The sequence below is a fragment of the Pelodiscus sinensis genome, chromosome 26, assembly GCF_052426305.1.
Source record: "Pelodiscus sinensis isolate ZL-2025 chromosome 26, ASM5242630v1, whole genome shotgun sequence".
In the NCBI taxonomy this organism is placed as follows: domain Eukaryota; kingdom Metazoa; phylum Chordata; order Testudines; family Trionychidae; genus Pelodiscus; species Pelodiscus sinensis.
In genome coordinates this window covers 8,824,168-8,843,631 of record NC_143077.1, presented here as the reverse complement: position 1 = coordinate 8,843,631, position 19,464 = coordinate 8,824,168, and the positions used below count along the sequence as shown (strand labels likewise).

The 19,464-nt window shown below is 48.1% G+C and overlaps 1 protein-coding gene across 2 annotated transcripts in view; it reads left to right on the top strand.

Annotated features, from left to right (window-relative positions):
• The first annotated feature begins 1,288 nt into the window (after positions 1-1,288).
• COL8A2 (collagen type VIII alpha 2 chain) overlaps positions 1,289-19,464 on the top strand; it is a 194,474-nt gene continuing 176,298 nt past the window's right edge. For both annotated transcript variants that reach the window (XM_075909155.2, XM_075909154.2), the window contains exon 1: positions 1,289-1,524. The gene's annotated coding sequence lies outside the window, so the exon portion shown is untranslated. The remainder of the gene's footprint in view (positions 1,525-19,464) is intronic.

Here is a 19,464-nt window from a genome sequence, read left to right as displayed (position 1 = left end):
CTTCACACAGCGTATAGTCAATCTGTGGAACTCCTTGCCAGAGGAGGCTGTGAAGGCTAGGACTATATGGGTCCGTCTACACTACATGGCTCCATCGACGGAGCCATGTAGATTTGTTTATTGGGCAAAGGGAAATGAAGCGGCGATTTAAATAATCACCGCTTCATTTAAATTTACATGGCTGCCGCGCTGAGCCGACAAACAACTGATCAGCTGTTTGTCGGCTCAGCGCGCTAGTCTGGACGCTCCCCTGCCGACATCAAAGCCTTTTGTCGGCAGCCCCGTTATTCTTCGTGGGATGAGGTTTACCAGGGCTGCCGACAAAGGGCTTTGATGTCGGCAGGGGAGCGTCCAGACTAGCGCGCTGAGCCAACAAACAGCTGATCAGCTGTTTGTCGGCTCAGCGCGGCAGCCATGTAAATTTAAATGAAGCGGCGATTATTTAAATCGCCACTTCATTTCCCTTTGCCTACAACCCTAATCTACATGGCTCCGTCGATGGAGCCATGTAGTCTAGACACAGCCTAACAGACTTTAAAGAGAAGCTAGATAATTTCATGGAGGTTAGGTCCATAAAAGGCTATTAGCCAGGGGATAGAAATGGTATCCCTGGCCTCTGTTTGTCAGAGGCTAGAGAAGGATGGCAGGAGACAAATAGCTTGATCATTGTCTTTGGTCCACCCTCTCTGGGGCACTCTGGACAGGTTCCCAGGTACCTTGCCTTTCAGTGTGCTTGGAATTGGGGGTTTCATTCCTTGACACTTCCCAGTGACGACTCCCAGACCCAGAGCCATCACCTCCTTGCCGTGCCAGGCTTTCGTATGTGCTTGGACTGAGCCCGAAGACAAAATGATTCCTGGAGTCCCAGGAACATCCAGCAAGCTCCCGCCAATAGCCACAGCCTAGAGTCCAGTCCCAAGACCCTGGAATCTCACTTGAATTCCTACGCCCCTCCCTGGTCAGTTTGGCCTCTTGGTTACATTTTTGCCACTTTGGTGCTGACAAGGGGCACAGTTTGCTCAGCTGAATATGGGGTTAATTGGCCCTGCAATTATTTGAGAAGAGACTCTTCCCTGCCTACCTCAGGTCAATGTGTGGGTGGGAGTGTGCGTGTGGGTACGGGTGTGGACGTGGGTGTGGTTTTTTGTTTTATAACGACACTTTCTTCTGTGTCTGTGAAACGGAGAAACAATCCAGAGCTGGAACCCACTCAAAAAAAAAAAAAAAAAAAAAAAAAAGTAACCAGCCAACCCAGTCCTGAGCTGCGTTAGTCCATCAAAGAGTCTGTGAAAAACCTTTCCTCCCTCCCTCATGCTCTCATTTGCAGCGCTGCCTAGCACAGCTCTGTCCTCTCTCTCGCTCCTCTCCACAAAGGTACCACGAGCAACTGCGGCACTTCCTATGGAGTAGGCTATTCAAACAGTAATAAAAGTTAGTTTATTTAGGGACCCCCTCACTGCCCCCCAAAAAACCCAAACCAAACTTCCCCTCTGCAAGCCCGAGGAGAAAGTGTCAGCTAAGAAGGTAAGGACTTTATTTCTCTTTCTTGACAGTCTCCCATTCTTTCTTTTTCTTATCTTTCACCTAGATGCCTATCACATGTTACATTAAGCTCAGACTAGAGAAAATCTCTTTAATTTCTCAGACTCTCTAGTTCTGATTAGTTTTTCCCCAAGCAAAGAGGAAAATTGCACAAGAATATTCCCTCTTTTTAGTCTGTGTGCTTTTCCTGATTTCTTCTGTCCCTTTTATAATCCCTTTATTTTCCCCCTGACCCATTTTTAATTCTGTTCCTTGTTAAATAATTGTGTCAAAAGAATATGTAATGTTCAAACAGTGCTAATGAGAACCAAAGCCAGGTTGCGGTAGAGATGGCTCTAATGTCTGAACCCTACTTTACTGTCTCAAATGTTTGTAAGAAAAATGTCTGGGAAAAGTTCTATGCCTCCAGGGACCCCAAACTCTAATAAATAGACTTTTAATTCAATTCCAAAATCTGCCTTGGAGGCTGGCTTCTTCCATTATTAGATATCTGTACTTGTACTTTGCTTCAGTGCCTATCAGAATCAAGGTAGGTCAGCTCAGCTAACTTTCCAGCCTAGGGTGTATGCGAAGTACAAGGTTTTTATTTTATTGTTTTTAGGTCATTTCTGTTCATTGGGCTTTCATCCACCAGTTCCTAAACTTCGAACATTCTTAATAAACCAAGAGAGTCGCCCCCTATACGTTCACCCCAGGCTGACTAACAGGGAGATATTTTCTCATCTATGGGCAGCTTTGCTATAAGGAACACGTTTAATAAATCATAAGGCCAGCAAATTCCTGGGATTTTTATTGCTTCTATAAAAAATGCAGTTTTGATCCATCAGCAAGGGACACTGGGAAACTATCCTTTTCTGCCGTCGTGTCCCAAGACTGGATGCTAAAACAACAGCAATGCCTACATTAGTAAGTTTCACCTTCTCAGGCAGGAGTGGCAACTCTCTGTGTTAGTACAAGCATTTTTTTTCTCTCTCTCTGATGCTGCATCTATCAAACTGCATCGCATAATCTTGTTGTGGGAGGTGGGGAAGCAATGGTAGGCCAACTTTTTTTTTAATGGACTCTAACTAGTGTGGCTTTAGGTCCTCAGATCGACAAGAGGCTGAACACTAAGGATCATTTGGGGATCTATAACTATGTGCTATATTGTCCACATCAAAGAGCCTGTGGAAAACCCTTTCCTTCCTCCCTTGTGCATTCATTTGCACTGCTGCCCAAAACAACTCTGTCCCCCTCTCTGTTCCCATCTACAAAGGTACCATCAGCTACTGGATCAAAACTGCATTTTTATGGCAGCCAAGTACCCCCTCCCCCATTTTTGGCCCACCCAAAGCTAAAAGAGTAAAAACCTCCATGGAACTAAGTCAGCGAGGACATGGGAAATATTAATGCTAGAAATTTGGTTCAAATGTAGGCAAGGTTTTTCATCCCATTTCTCTCACTCTATAGCTGTAAAGCATAAGAAGAAGAAAAACCCCAAACGCTGCTTGACACTTGGTTCAATTTTATAACAAAGAACCATCCGTTTTCATTTATTCAGCACAACTTCCAAGAGTCGTTTCACTGAAATGTTTATTTTTTTTTCTCCTTGTGCACGTGGGTGAGAGAAACCCAAATCCTTATCTGTGGAACAGAACTCTACTCGCAAGTAGATTTGTTTTGTTCACCTGTTCCAATCTGCAGCAGCGTTCGTCTGAGACTTGGGGGTGGTGGGGTTGGCTGTAACTTGAGAAGCGCATTCCCATTTGGATTGGAGAGCTGTCCGGATCTCATCCCGTTTGTGGACAATGGGTGATGCTCGCACCCTGGAATTCACTTACAATAAGTAGTTGCAGGGAGACACCTGGTTGTGGGGTAGACTTGCCCTGACTGAAAATGAACAGCTGAGCCCCTCCTCCATGGAAGTGTAATAAGCTGAGTTACCCCTTTAAAAAAAGGGAAAGTTGGACGCCTAGCTGTATTTTGTTTCCTGTTGCCTTTGTTTTAGGCTACAGAATGCCAGATTGCAGCAAGCAGAGGGGGGAGAATTCAGCTTGTGTTTGCACTGGGTTGCCCTGAAGTTCTTTGCAGTGATTCATATATTCCCTTCATACGAAATACAGGCTGGCTTGCTGTGAACGGGGACTGCGTGTGTTGTTCTGTTGAAAGCAATGAGCCCCAGACGCATCAAAAGTTACTCACACCTTGATGAAGCCGAGGAGTTTTCTGTCTGTGGCTTTTGGCAGTGGCTTGGCATAGCCTTCCATGTCAGGTTTTTCCATTTCCCCTTTTGATAGCCTTTCATACTGTTGCAGGGAGAAGGTCGTGGCAGCTCTTTCTCTCTGATTTCCAAGTGTTTCTTGGTCTATTGTCCCCATCTCGACCTACCACTCTGAGGAACCACATGCCTGGCATCGTGTTAGGATACCCCGGAACCACAGGTTTTCAGCCCTGATGCAAATACTTAGAGCTAGTTTACTTTCTCTCTCCCTGTTGTGAATTTTATCTATGGTTTTCCCCAAGTCAGGACTGGTTGCTTTCTGTTTGCAATGTGCTCCCGTAAGACACTAGAGAGATGAGATGGAGGAGATAATATCTTTTATTGGACTAGCTTCTGCTGCTGGGAGACAAGAGTCTCTTGGTAATATGAAGCATTTGAAAAGCAGCCAGTAGCAGCAGCCGTGTTCCAGTCGTTTTGTGGCTTGGTTAAAGGCTGCTTCCCATGTTTAACTATTTATGAAAGAGTAACTGAGGCCACCAGAACTTCAACCAAGAATACAACCAGACTTTTCCCATTGCGAGTAAAGCATTGTCCTATTTGCCAGTCACCATCGGGGGCGTGTGTCTGTGAGCATACCCAGTGAAGAATGGACAATGGATAGACTGAAAAGAAAGTCATTGACTTTCAAGAGGCTGAGGAACAATTTGGAGGTCCATCAAAGTGAAATGGGTCTTCAAGGCATCCTCTGGTTTAGATGCAGTCAAGGGAGTTAAACAGGATTCTTCAGTGTGGAGAAATCTCATCCCTTTCGCTCTGCCTGGAAAAGTTCAGGCTTAGGACCCATGAATGAACCTCCCTCCTCATCTCCTCGTTACCTGATCAAGGAACATATGTGGGAGTACATTTCTTCCCTGCAGAAATACATTCACACACAAGAACATAAACTCCAGTGACATCAGAGGAGTGACTCTGGTGATGACTTGGATCCAATGAGTTTTTTGGAGAAGCCAATAGGGTTACTTAAAAAGATTTGGGGCTAAATTCTGCCCACAGTTATACCTGTGCTCTGGTCTATACTAGGGAGTTCTTTCAAAATAACCCCCCTTATATAAGTGGCGCGTCCACACTACCAAGCCTGTTATTTTGAAATAATGGGCTGGTTATTTTGAACTCTGTGCTCCTGCTTTCCTCAGGGAATAACGCTTATTTCAAAATAGTGGCAGTGTGGGTACACTGCTGCTGCTATTTCGAAATTACTACTCTCTAGAGTCATTAGAAGTAATTACTCCCCAGTGCTTCCTGGGGCTCAAAGCCAAAGTAGCGTGTCCACAATAATAGAGACTGCCTGGGGCTAATTTTGAAGTTCCCCCGGAGTGCGGACATGCTATTTCGATATTATTATTTTGGAAGTTATTTCAAATTTAGTTATTTTGTAATAATTTCCTAGTGTAGACATGCCTCATAAGTCCTACTGAAGTTAGTAGATCCCATACAGTCTATGTCTAGATTACATTCTTTTACTGGAAAAAGCTGCGCAAATTGCGCTCCGCATTTTGCGTAGCTTTTTCTGATTGGTTTTTTAGAAGAGGCTTTTCCACCATTTGGCCCCGTAAGCTGGGCCAAATGATGGGAAAGCCTCCTTTTTCAGAGGAGCCCTAGTTCCTTGTGAAACGAGGACTCCCCAAAAGAGCATGTCTGCTCTTCTGCAAAAAAAAGCGGAAGAGCAGACGTGTTACCTGGACATGGAGGAGTTTTTCCGGGATCCCTCTGGAAAACCCCCACAGTGTAGATGTACCCAAACAGATGGTGGCCCTTGTAGGATTGAATTAGGCTTTGGTGTGACTAGGGCACAGTAACTGGGTAGAAGAACATCTGCCTAACGGGGAGATGAAAATTGCCCAGTGGTTCCTACTGGGGTTCCATTGAACAGTTACATTTTAGAACAGAGTGAAAGGTCTGAGGGTTCCTGGGGCTACTGGTTCTGCAGCTCCTATCAGAGACACTAAGGGTATGTCTAAACTACATGCCTCCGTCGACAGAGGCATGTAGATTAGACAGATCGGCAGAGGGAAATGAAGCCGCGATTAAAATAATCGCGGCTTCATTTAAATTTAAATGGCTGCCCCGCTCTGCCGATCAGCTGTTTGTCGGCAGATCGGGGAAGTCTGGACATGCCGCGTCGACAAAGAAGCCTTTCTTGATCGGCACAGGTATGCCTTGTGAAACCAGGTTTACCTGTGCCGATCAAGAAAGGCTTCTTTGTCGACGCGGCGCGTCCAGACTGCCCCGATCTGCCGACAAACAGCTGATCGGCAGAGCGGGGCAGCCATTTAAATTTAAATGAAGCCGCGATTATTTTAATCGCGGCTTCATTTCCCTCTGCCCATCTGTCTCATCTACATGCCTCTGTCGACGGAAGCATGTAGTCTAGACACACCCTAAGAGACCAAAGGACAGAATCGACTGCAATGTCCCCCCAAGTCGTTCTGGGCTGGGGACAGAAGGGCAGGTTACGACTTTCAGAGCTCTCCTAAAACGGTAGGATGAGCCATGCTGGAGTCGCTCCTCCCCTGCCGTCAGTGGTGGTCAATGTCGGATGCCACAGAGGAGGCTGAAAATGTATTTACTATAGGACGTCACCATTTAGACCCTCTGTCTCCCTCTGAGCAGGGGGACAGCCATTTTATGGCAGGCAGAAGCCGTCACTGCCCCGCGCTGGCCCTACAAGGGTTAAATCCAGCCCGGGGAGGGGGCTGGGTCTGTGGAACAAGCAGCTGTGGCAGATATTAGACATTTAGGGCCCAGCGGAGGGCTGTCTAAGTAAGGGCTCCTGAGAGAAGACACTCACCCTTGCTCCAGCTGTGAAGCAGGAAGGCCTGGCTGCCAGGGAAGCTAGAGGCTTCTTGATTCAGAGCAGGTCTGGGAGAAGGCAGGCAGGGTTGGGCTGCTCTGGTAAACTGCCAGGCTGGGACCTTGCTCTCAAGGCCTGAGGTCACTAGGGATGCAGGGAGGCAGCCAGGGCAGCAGAAGGCAGCAGGTCCACACCCCCTTGCCAATGAAGAATGGCCATTTCAGACTGCAGTTCGCCCTGGGCTGTAGGGTCACTGAGGAAATGTGGGCATAGGGGGCTGGGAGGACCCCAGAGTGTGGGGGCACTGCAGCAGGGCAGTACCTAGAGGGCAGGACACTGCGTTCTGGGAGGGACTTGGGACCTAATACACAGAGGGGTGGAGCCAATAACAAGTAACAGCCAGCGAGACACTGGTCGAAAGGGGGTGCTCCAGGGCAGAAGTGCTAATTCCCAGGATGACCAGTAGGAGACGCTGAGGCCATGAGTTGCATCTGTGTTACAGGCACCCTGTTGGGTCACAGGTTTACCAGAGGTGCAGCCAGAACTTCTGGGTTCCATTAATGACTCTGGGCAAGTTGCGTCCCCTCTCTGCCTCCATTTCCCGGTCTGTAAAATGGGCCCAATAATACCAATCCACTGTAACATGATTTGAGAAGTAGAGTTTTGCTCAAGACTGTGAGGCGCTTGGATACCACAACAATGGGGAAGCATTTAAGTGTCTTGGATGGCGTGTTTGTAGCATGACTCTGTCTAGTATGGAGCCGAAGTCCAGGGGCTCCGATCTCCAAGATGAGACGTCTCTCCCCACCTGGTTCTCCTGGACAGCAGATTTCTGTTCTCAGGGCCCTTCTTTTGCTCTGAGTTTGCCAAGCCTGTAGCTGAGAGGGGGACAGAGCGTGTAGGAATGCACTGATATTCCACTACCTTGCTCTGTAGGGGTTTATGGGATTTTAGCGTTGTTATAAATCCATTCCAAAGGAATTCGGGAGCTAGTTTGTATAGCTCAATCAGAAGAGCTATTAGTGGGCTGGGGGGGGGGGGGGTTAAGCTGATCTATAAGGGATCATTATATGATAAAACGGACTATTAGTAAGTGCTTTCTTAGCTTTTTTCCCAGTTGATTTGTTTTCCTAGAGAACATTTTCTTTGACTGGGAGAAAAATGGTGGGTGGGAAAAACGCCCATTTCAAATGCTCTCATTATAAAAGCCTGTTACTAATGGCCATGTTGCCATGAAGGTTCCAATACACTTCCTCCTGCCTTCCCTTGCAATTACATGAAAAGCGACCCTCTCCATGGCCCTGTAGTGAGGGAAACGTTGCATCAACAGTATCTCAGGGACCGTCACCTGCAAAATCCATTAGCCCCGGTCGCGAGGGCGTGAAGGGCTGTTCTCTCTCTCCCTCGCTCACACACACAGTCTGCCTTTCTCGCTCATATTTCAGCTTGTCCGCAGCTCGGAGAGCAGCAGAGTTTCCATTCTCCTGTGCGGCAGACAGTGTCTGTAACAACACAACCTCATAGTTCTGCAGGGCGGGGCGATAAAATGATACTGAATTTCACTTGTCCTGAACGCTGGCCCTCCCCCCACACCACCTCCTTTCCTTTCTTTCCGCGGCTCCAAAACCATCAGCCCTTGCAGAAAAGCACAGCAAGCTGAGTCTCCTCTTCCCCAGCCTCTGCCAAACTTCACTTTCGAGCCTGTTCTTTACAGGCGAGGAGGGAACCATGAGACATCACTCGCCAGCTCAAGGGATGGCAAATTGACTGATTGAAAGGACAGAGGGCGTTCGGCTGGTGTACAGCATCCTGCTCCCGGTGGTCCCATTTAGACACACAGACCTGCATACACCCCCACACTGGCTCACGGGGCTGAGGGACTTTGTGCCTTTTTTCCTTCTCTGTCTGTGTTGTGCTTGGCTGCCTTCTACATGGGGGATATTAGTGCGGGAAAGAAAAGGGGAGAGTGTAGAAGAAGCCAACTGCTCCTTGTGGAATGTCAGAGACTTCAAAGTATCCAGTCAAGAGGTGGTGGGGGGAGGACACACACGTGTGTGTCTGTGTCTGTGTGTTCCATGGAATTTATACTTTTAACAAACTAAGTAAAAGGAAAGAATTTTTCCAGCGCATGTGAATTTCCTCCATTCACTTGGGAGCCAGGGCTGGCTTGGCCTTGTCTCACTCTTCCTCAGGAAAAGTGCCCCCCTGAAATGATACAGCCAGTAAGAAAGCCGGCATGCGGTGGGAAACGATCTTCCACTGATTGCCCTCCATCCCCGAGAGCAGCGAGTGCAAGGCACGGAAATGCTCCTTCCCGCCACTCACGTGGAGCAGCGCCTCTTTTAGAAGTGCTGTGGTGTTGATTACTCGTGCTACATCTATACTACGAGTTTTCTTGGCAAAAAATATGCTAATGAGGGACTCATCAGCACGAGTCGTGATCTCATTTGCATATTTTCTGCAGATCCGTTTTTGCGCTAGGGGTTTTTGCGCAGAAACAAGCAGGGTGGACGTTTTCTTTTTGCACAAAACCCCCTTTTCCGGCAAGCTCAGTATACCTCCTTTTGGGGGGCATAAAGATCTTGCAGAAAAAGAGGTTGTTGCTCAAAAAGAAAACATCCACCCTGCGGTTGTGTCTACACTGATGCGTTCTTGCGTGAAAACGGCCGCTCTTGCGCAAAAACATGCCGCCTGTCTACACTGGCCGCGCGTTCTTGCACAAGTAAACTGATGTTGTACTGTAGAAAATCAGGGCTTCTTGCGCGAGAACGCTGACACTCACTCTCAGGAAGAAGGCCTCTTGCACAAGAGCTCTTTCAGAAGAGGCCAGTGTAGACAGGCAACATGAATTTCTTGCGCAAGAAGCCCCTATGGTTAAAATGGCCATCAGAGCTTTCTTGCGCAAGAGAGCGTCTACACTGGCATGGATGCTCTTGTGCAAAAGCACATGCCAGTGTAGACGCGCTCTTGTGGAAGACTCTTCTGCAAGAGTTCTTGCGCAAGAAGCTGCCAGTGTAGATGTAGCCGCATGCTTGTTTTTGCGCAAAAACGGATCAGCAGAAAATATGCAAAGGAGATTGCAACTCATGCAAATTAGTCCCTCATTAGCATATTTTTTTGCCGAGATAACTCGTAATGTAGACGTAGCTTCGGAGGAATCTGTCTGTGACTCTGGTGCCTAAGTGCCAACTGGCCTCTCGTGAGAACTCAACCCTGGTTGTGAATGCTACGCCCTAGAAAGCCTGGATCTGAGCCACTGCGAGAACCTAACCGGTTCAGGGCAGTGGTGATGTGCGGGCAGGCGCCTCCCCACTGAATCGTCCTTTCACGTCCAGTCACACAGAACGTGAAGGGAGCTGCATGAATTTAAAGCCAAGGAGACTCTTCCCCCTGAACAACGACCTTCCTTCCTTTCTTTTTCCATCGTAGGGTTAAATCTCAATTGCTTTCCCAATGGACGTGATAACCTAGCAGCACGTGCTTACTATCTGACTCTCCTTCCTCTTCTCTCCAGTTGGTCTTTCATCCCTTTCCCAGATGCACAGCTTCCACCCAGGGATGTCAGGCCTCTGCAGGAGATCCAAAGCACACCATGTGAACTTGGAAGTGAGACGACCCGATCAGACTGAGACAATCCCTTGGCTGGATTTCCGTGTTCCAGTCAAACATCTGTTCCAGGCCAGAAGCAGAAACTAGATGCTAGTTCCGATGGACTACTGCGCCATTATTGATGCACTTTTTTGACCGTCCATCCTGAAGGGTTGGGTAGAAATATGGAGAGTTACCAAACTGGAATACCCAATCTTCTCATAAAGCACATTACCAAGAACAAAACCCTGGAAAAGTGCTTGCACACTTCCTATAAGTCTTTATTCAGCTTCCAAGTCATGGCCCACAGTTGTCAGCTAGTGGCCACCAGCTCCATAGCAGATCTTCAGTGAGGTTTTGAATCTTTTCTAGACTGAGACAGCTTCCCTGGGGACTTGTCCCAGCTCCCTCCTATCCCTGTTTAGCAACACAGGGAAGACAGGGTGGCCTTGAACCTCAAGTTGAGAACTGAGGGCCTAGAAGTAGGCTTCAAATTTGGGTTTTGAAGGATTTCCTGACATGAGTTGCCTTGTCACAATTGGAGGCACAGGGATGACAGGTCCAGTGGAAGAATCGAGAGAGAGAGAGAGAGAGAGAGAGAGAGCGAGCGCGTGGGTAAACTTTTTAGAAGTGCTTAAGTGACTTAGGAATCTAATTTCCCTGACTGTCAATGGGATGCAGTCTCCTAAGTGACTTAGGCGCATTTGAAAATGTTGCCCAATGTCTTTGCAGCTTCCTTTTCAAATCCTCCCAGCAAACATCAAAGAATAAGCTCTCCTTGCTTCTGCACAGCTCCCTCTGCTGAGCATCCTGGTCTCTTGGTAACCGTTACCATCGAGGAAGCTCCGGGCCACCTTTTAGGTTCCTCCTGTTCAAAACGCAAGACGACAGGCGTCAGCTCCTTGCTAGCACTTTACTCAGTGGAGGCTGACTGTCACTACAGGCCGCCTGTGGCTTCTGCCTACACAATTCCCTGTATTTTTGTCTGTAGCCCAACAAATAAACACCCAGGCTCACAAGCAGCGATGCAGGCAGACCTGCTCCCTGCCCCCCAGTGAGCGCACAGGACCACCGAGCACGAGATCCGGAGCAATGCTTTGGCTCCCTCCTCAGCTGGCGCTATTGCTGAGAGAGGATGCTGGGCAGAGCTTGGGGTGGAATGAGGCGGGATGGCCCTTGGAGCGGAAACAGGGAGCGTCCCAGGCAGAGGGAAAGCAGCTTGATAAAAGCACCAAGACAAGAGGGCGAGTAAAGGGGAGAAAGGGAGCAGTGAGGAGAGACGACTGGGAGGGTTGTCAAGAGCAAGAGGCAGAAGCAAGAGCAAAGAGCTAAGTGAAAGTCAGTTTCGCTTTTAATCCATGCACTTTACAGCCCTCGCCAGCCTGGTACCTCAGCCCCTTAATATCACAGACTCCAAGGGTATGTCTAGACTACAGGGTTTTGTCGACAGAAGTTTTGTCGACAGATACAGTCGACAAAGCTTCTGTCGACAAAGAGTGTCTAGACTACATCCAGTTCTGTCGACAAAGCAAGCCGCTTTGTCGACATAACAGTGTAGACGCAAAGCACAGTGTAGATGCAATAATGCCTTCTAGCGACAGAACTCTGTTGACAAAAGGCGTTATTCCTCGTAGTATGAGGTTTACAGCCATCGACAAAACTGCTGAGTTCTGTCGATGTTATGTCAACAGAACTCAGCGGCAGTGTAGACGCAGGTATAGTTTTGTCGACAAAAGTCTACTTTTGTTGACAAAACCCTGTAGTCTAGACACACCCTAAGGGCTGGAAGAGACCTCAGGAGTCATCCAGACCAGAGCAGGACCAACCTTGTAGCACTGCTGTGGCAGTCAGAGAAGTGCAGTAAAGAGAGGAAGACAATGGGTTGGATTGGGATGCCTTGTATTGCCAACCCCCTTATCTCAAGGAAATCGCTAGTGGCCTCTAGCCCCGGAGGTCAGCAAAGCAGTAGATCTCAGGGAAGAAAACAAAGCCCAAAGCTCAACGTTTTCTCTCCAGCAAGGGTCCTCTGCCTAGACTGAAACCTTAGCGCTAAGTGCTTTCTTTTCTTTTACCTGAACGCCTCTCGCTCGGGAATCGTCTCCCTTAGCTTGAAAGAACCTTGTCTGTGGTCGCTTTAGTGTCCATGCATTCCAGAGTTGTTGACTCGAGTCCCATGACTTGAACTCGAATCCGACTTAAGTCGCCTAGGTGACTCGACCTGAGCCTCGACTCGGGTTCATTGTTTGTGACTTGAGACTCAACTTGAGACTTGCTAATTTTGTTAAATCGACTTGGTGAAAAATTGTCCGAAAATGCCGATATTGATGGCTTGTACAAAAGTGACTTGACATTTTTTAAATTAAGACTCGACTTGGGACTTGACTCGAAAGTGACTTGAGGGACTCGAGACTCGACTTGAGACTTGAACGGTAGTGACTTGAGACTCGACTTGGACTTGACAATGACGACTTGAAGACAACACTGATGCATTCTCCAGCCTGAGTGTGTAGCTAGGGCAGGACGAGCCTTTGCTAAGTAATCTTTGCAGCATCTGCAGGAGGAAGGAAGGTTGGAGGTGATCACCGTTTTCCACCTCTCCAGCTCCATGCTCTGCACAGCCCCGAAGCAAAGACCAAGGCTTTTGAACCTGTGTGTGAAGCATGTAAAACCTATTCCTAAGCACAGAACACTGAGGCTACGTCTACACTGGCCCCTTTTCTGGAAGGGGCATGTAAATTTCACTAGTCGTCGTAGGGAAATCCGCGGGGGATTTAAATATCCCCCGCGGCATTTAAATAAAAATGTCCGCCGCTTTTTTCCGGCTTTTAAAAAAGCCGGAAAAGAGCGTCTAGACTGGCCCCGATCCTCCGGAAAAAGTGCCCTTTTCCGGAGGCTCTTATTCTTACTTTGAAGTAGGAATAAGAGCCTCCGGAAAAGGGCACTTTTTCCGGAGGATCGGGGCCAGTCTAGACGCTCTTTTCCGGCTTTTTTAAAAGCCGGAAAAAAGCGGCGGACATTTTTATTTAAATGCCGCGGGGGATATTTAAATCCCCCGCGGATTTCCCTACGACGACTAGTGAAATTTACATGCCCCTTCCGGAAAAGGGGCCAGTGTAGACGTAGCCTGACAGCTCCTGTTGGCATCACTAGTATTACTCCAATGTACAGGGCCGGTCCTAACCAATTGTCGACCCCGGGCAACTGCCTGGCTCACCTGTAGGGTTGCCAGATGGTTTAAAAAAATACCAGGCAAAAACTTGTCAAGCAAAAAAAATAATAATAATAAAACCGCCCAGCTTGCCCGCTCCTAAGACCGGCTCTGCCAGTGTAAACCCTACATACGTGACAGCAGAATTTGGCCTGAGGAATCTGTTAAAACCTGCAGAGTTCTGCCAGTCTACTCAAAGGCTCTAGAAATCTCAGCTCTCTTTGATCTAGCCGTGCTCTGTCCTTTTTCCTTGCAGATCACACTGGAAATAGCTGTGCCCGTTTTCTATTTTTCTTCCAGAGAGGTTTATTGTGTTGCTGCTTTCCAAGTGGAAAAGGATCTGGAGCAGGGGTGGGCAGCCTGCGGCCCACGGGCCGAACGAGGCCCATCAGGGTTCTGTGTGTGGCCCACGAGACATTTTGTTTACTGTTGTCCATGCGCAGGGCTGCCAGATTCTGCTGGTTTTCCTACCGGCATTACTGAAGTGGCACACACGTCAAGTCAGGGCCCGTGAAGCGAGGGGCGGACTAATTGTGCACGGCATTGACTGAGAGAGCCGTGCACTAGCCTAGGTGATCTAGACTCTAGACTCTAAAGAAGGGGGTCTTATACAGAGCTTCATCCAGATGATGAGATGATATTGCTGGCTCCCGAGCAGAGCTCTAACCCGTCTTTATCCTCAGACACTGTGCCTGTGGAAGCAAACAGAAACACAGACTTTCATCTGCAAGTCAAATAAGAACTTTTTTCTTTGTCTTGGACAGAAAACCAAGACGCTGCAGCCAGACCACCTTGTGGTGCTGTAAACTTTTTGTAACTCCCCTGCCGCTGCTGTGGGAAGAGGCGTTGGTGGTCCAATGCGCGGGGCACCTCTCTCAGATCCAGCCATCCTCTGGTCCTGAAGTGTGGCCCGCTGGCTGGACAGAGTTGTGCCAGGCGGGCACTGTGTTATTGAGAGGTGCCATCTTTTGCATGAGACCTACACCTAAGGTCTTGAACCTTGAGGGCAGGCAACAAATCAAAGCACTCTGCAAAATGTTCAGGGTCCGAGCAAAATTCGGGGCTTGGGGACTACATGTTTCTCTGCTTCCTGTTTCAATGTTCCCTCTTTTTCCATTCACATGTGGAATAAATTTTGTTGCACACCAAGGCACGTGCAGATGTGCACCACCAACACAAACAGTGTTATGTGGAGAAACACATGCTGCTGGCTGTGGTCAGCTGTGGGTGCTCTGCTACTTAGCCAAGCGGCACCTGAATCTCTCCTGGGTGGCTGCAGTGGTGACCCGTATGTATAGCTGAACTCTGGGAGGTGCTGGGGTCATTGTAGGAGAGAGGCCGGGGTGTTGTCATCGCAGATGTCTGAGGAAGTTTTGCTTTTGGCCGTATGCCATTCTAACGAAGCGTTGGCATGGGGAGGATGCACTGTGGTTCAGGATCAGGGCCGGCTTGGAGCATCTGTGACTCATTTCTCTGTGAAATAGTCGCAAGGATATTTAAAGCCAAGGGCAAACGCACCTGCTTTCAGGTTTTGGTGCAAGTGCGAAAGCTCAGCCTAGTTCTGTTTTTAAACAGTTACCTGAGGTTGAGCAAGCCTGGGACTGATTTTTATGGCTTCCTATCAAAATCCTGTGGTTTTGCCGTGAAACTTGGCAGCCCGGACTGCTTTTGATTTGAGAGGTTGGCTTTGTTCCATCCCCAAACTGGGATTAAAAATCGAGGACGGGGCAGAGTGTGTGAACCCAATGGGCAGCAGGAGCTTGCAAACCTCCACCCTGCCTCCCCCGCCCTCCTGCTTCAAAGGGGAACCAAGGGGGTTTGTATGGTGGCAATGGGAATGTTTTAGGTCTCGGCTCAAGCAATAATCTCTTGGGGGACAAGATGCCGCTAGTGTAATGGCTAACAGCTGAGCAAACAATTGGGAGGGTGGGGGGAGAGAAATTCTGCAAAAATTCCTTGGAATTTAAAAGCAGATTTAAATTCCAATGTGTTTGCAACTCTTTTGTGTTCACGTCCTGCAAACATTCGAGCCATTGGGCTTTAAGAGCACAGATATGCTCAGAGCAAAGCTCCCTGCACATGTGGGGTAGAGAGCCAGCACCGGCCCCCACTTACACCCCACTTACACCCTATTTTGAGAACTTAGGTGGGATATAGTGCTCTGGCACCATGCCAGCCAGGGACGCAGGAGTTAATTTTTTCCAGAAAAGCTCATTTTTAGTCAAAAACAACAGAATTTTGAAAGGACGTTCAGTTGTGAAATCTGTGTTCCGAGAGTGATGTAAATCATCCATTTGGAGGAAAGAGACTGTGATAGGTTAGATCATAGAAATCCCCTTGGGGTTGTCTGTGTGTAGATCATGCCACTGATGCCAGCCTTCCTACTCTCTGGGCTCCCCCCTCTGCCCACCCTGTCTTGCCTGGCTAGAAGATCTGGTCTCCCCCAGCAAAGACACAGAGTTGAGTCAGCTGGCACCCTGGAGAGCAACACACGCTGAACCAGTTCAGCTCAGGGAAGACGCAGCTATAATGGAGGCCTCAGCTCAGGAAACCAATCCCTAAAAGGGATTGAAACCCCAGACAAATCTGTCTCACCCCGTGCTAAAATTTTACACAGAGAAAGCTAACAAGTGGAGTTCCTCAAGGGTCTGTTTTGGGACCCGTACTGTTCAATATCTTCATCAATGATGTAGATATTGGGATAGAGAGTACGCTTATTAAGTTTGCAGATGATACCAAACTGGGTGGGGTTGCGACTTCTTTGGAGGATAGGGACATAATTCAAAATGACCTTAGCAAGTTAGAGAAATGGTCAGAGGTACACAGGATGAGGTTTAATAAAGAGAAATGCAAAGTGCTCCACTTAGGAAGGAACAATCAGTTCCATACATACAAGATGGGAAGCGACTGTCTAGGAAGGAGCATGGCGGAAAGGGATCTAGGGGTCATAGTGGACCACAAGTTGAATATGAGTCAACAGTGTGATGCTGTTGCAAAAAAAGCAAATATGATTTTAGGTTGTATCAACAGGTGTGTTGTAAGCAAAACTCGTGAAGTCATTCTGCCGCTCTACTCTGCACTAGTTAGGCCTCAGCTGGAGTATTGTGTCCAGTTCTGGGCGCCACATTTCAAGAAAGATGTGGAGAAATTGGAAAGGGTACAGAGAAGAGCGACAAGAATGATTAAAGGTTTAGAGAACATGACCTATGAAGCCAGGCTTCATGAACTGGGCTTGTTTAGTTTGGAAAAAAGAAGATTAAGGGGGGACATGATAGCGGTTTTCAAATATCTAAAAGGGTGTCACAAGGAGGAAGGAGAAAATTTGTTCCTCTTGGTTTCTGAGGACAGGACAAGGAGTAATGGGCTTAAAGTGCAGCAGGGGAGGTTTAGATTGGACATTAGGAAAAAATTCCTAACTGTCAGGGTGGTCAAATATTGGAATAAATTGCCAAGGGAGGTGGTGGAAACTCCCTCTCTGGAGATATTTAAGAACAGGTTAGATAGACATCTGTCAGGGATGGTGTAGACGGAGCTTGGTCCTGCCTTGAGGGCGGGGGGCTGGACTCGATGACCTCTCGAGGTCCCTTCCAGTCCTATTATTCTATGATTCTATGTCTGTCCCCTTTATCAATGAAAGAGAGATATGCACAGTGGTTGCCTGTCTCCCCCGGTAACAGTGATTTACACTGGGCCTGATAATAAACAAGAGTTTTTATTAAGTATAAAAAGTAGCATGTAAGTCGTTGCCAGTGAAAACAGATCAAAGTAAATTACTACATTAAAATAAACAAAAAATGCCAGCTACTTCTAATTCACTAAGGATGCATCTACACAGCACCCAAAACTCGAAATAAGACGCAATTTGAGCTAGCTTATTTCGAATCTATTTCGAGCCATCCCTTACTCCTTGTAGAATGAGGTTGACAGGGATGGTGAAATAGCACGTCTGCTATATTTCGAAATAGCGGATGCATTCAAAAGATGCAGAGTAGCTATTTTGGGATCCCTCTGGGATCCCGAAATAGCATTGCAGTGCAGACATAACTTAAACTTGTTTCATGCAAATTCTCACCCTAAACAGCTGTTATAAACATCTCTTTCACAAGCTAAGCAGCCACCTCGCTTGGGGCCTGATCCTTCCTCCTGTTCAATCTTAGATGTTTCCAGCAGACTTCTTAGGTGGCAAAAGGGGGAGGGCTCTTGGCATCTCGCAACCGCGCCTATTGTTTATTTCCCCCTCCCCTTATATCCCTTTTGCCCCAGGCGGGAATTCTTTGTGCTCAGTTCAAATTTTTCTCACATCAAGAGAAAAATCCAGAATTGGTTCCAGCAGCAGGTGGTATGGTCACATGTCTTTCTGGGACCAACCAGAAAGACAAAACATGTAGATGGTATCGGTCGTTGGTTTGAATACCGAGTCATTAAGATCTGGCGCATCAGTAATGGCCCTCTTTAGAATTATAAACAGAATTATAAACACATGTAGAATTATAAACAGATCCATGCTTCATGTTTCTGACTTCACATTCAAGAATGATACATGCTCAGAATTAGGCTAGACACATTCAGCAGCTTGCAATGTTAAAATTGATATATTACATGATGCATTTTGCATAAAGTGTCTTCAAGTTATGCATATTCAGAAGCCAATATTCATAAAGCATGGGCGGGGCATGACAGGGACAACACTACATTTGTGATTATTTATTTGTATGATCAACCCTCCCCTCCCAGCAGTTAAAGCTCTTCCGGGCTCCAAAGATCATGGCATTTTTTTTTAAATATTTTACGTTTTGGGTTCTTTGCTGTCTGGTTCTTAAGCCTTCAGGTGCGGTCAGATCCCGTTTTCAATTTCCGCAACCACGAGTGCCTAGAAACATCTTTGTTGTTTGTAATGAAAGCTGAGCTACCCGGGCAGTGTCGCGATGCAAGCAGCTGGGAGATTAAGAACAATACAGAATATCGCAAGAGTTGTTAGCCCTGTGGTAGTAGCATTTCGGGGCCCCTCCAGTGATCAGGGCCCCATTGTTCCAGAGGCGCATCACAGGCCCTGAGTTCTGCTCCTAGGAGCTCAGTCTCAAAGGACCAGACCTATGTAACCAACGCAACGACTGGTGACTTTCTAGAACAGGACTGAGGAATCTTTTTTGGTTCGGGGGCCGCTGACCCAAAGAAAAATCAGTCAGGGGCTGCACACAAGAGAGAAGCAAAAAAAGAAAAACCAAACCCTCACTAGTGTGGCCCCCAACTGAGAAGGAGAAAGCCCCTCCCCTCACACACCAGAGCCGGGGGGGGGGGGCAGGCTAGTAGATTTTGTGTGCTCCAGCCTTATGGTGGGACGGCGGGGGGCAGCGTGGAGCACCAGCGTGGGCTCCCCAATACTGGAGAGGAGCCCCAAGCCTCCGAGGCCAGATCCAGGCGAGCTGGAGGCTGCATCTGGCCCACAGGCCTAAGGTCGCTCCCCCCACCCCCGCCCTCGTTTTAGAAGCAAACCTACAAAGCAGGAAGGTTGTGAGGACCAATAGGTCCCCACAGGAGAAGTTCCTGAACCAAACATTTGCAAATCTTGGCCATGTGCTTATTGACGGTTCCTGAGCACAAAACCCAGGGATGCAATCCATCCCATGCACAGAGCCGTGAGCGATTTCCTCGGTGCTGGCCACCCAGCGTGAGCCATTTTGTCCTAACACACGAGAGCTCTCTGCTCTGCGCGGGCGAACGTTGCTGGAGTGCTTGTGGTTCGGGTTTCTTGTAATGAATGTGGTTGCTTTTTACAGTGAAGAGGCAAAGAGAGAACAAAGCAGTTTTCAGCAGCTCCCCTCGGAGAGCGGCAGATCTTTCTTTACTGTCTCTTGCACTGGCGCTGGGAGTGGCATGGCACAAGGGTGCAGCTACGAGGGGTCCTGAGTGGGCCGTGGCCCACCCACTTAGCATCCGGGCCCACCCAAACAGGAAAAGGAGTCCCTCAATCCACAGGCTGGGATGCCAGACCCCAGCGGGATGTCCATCAATCTGGTTGCATCGCTCTCCTGCTGGCGCCGTGCACTGCTGCCCCCTTCTCCAGCCCCAGCGCTA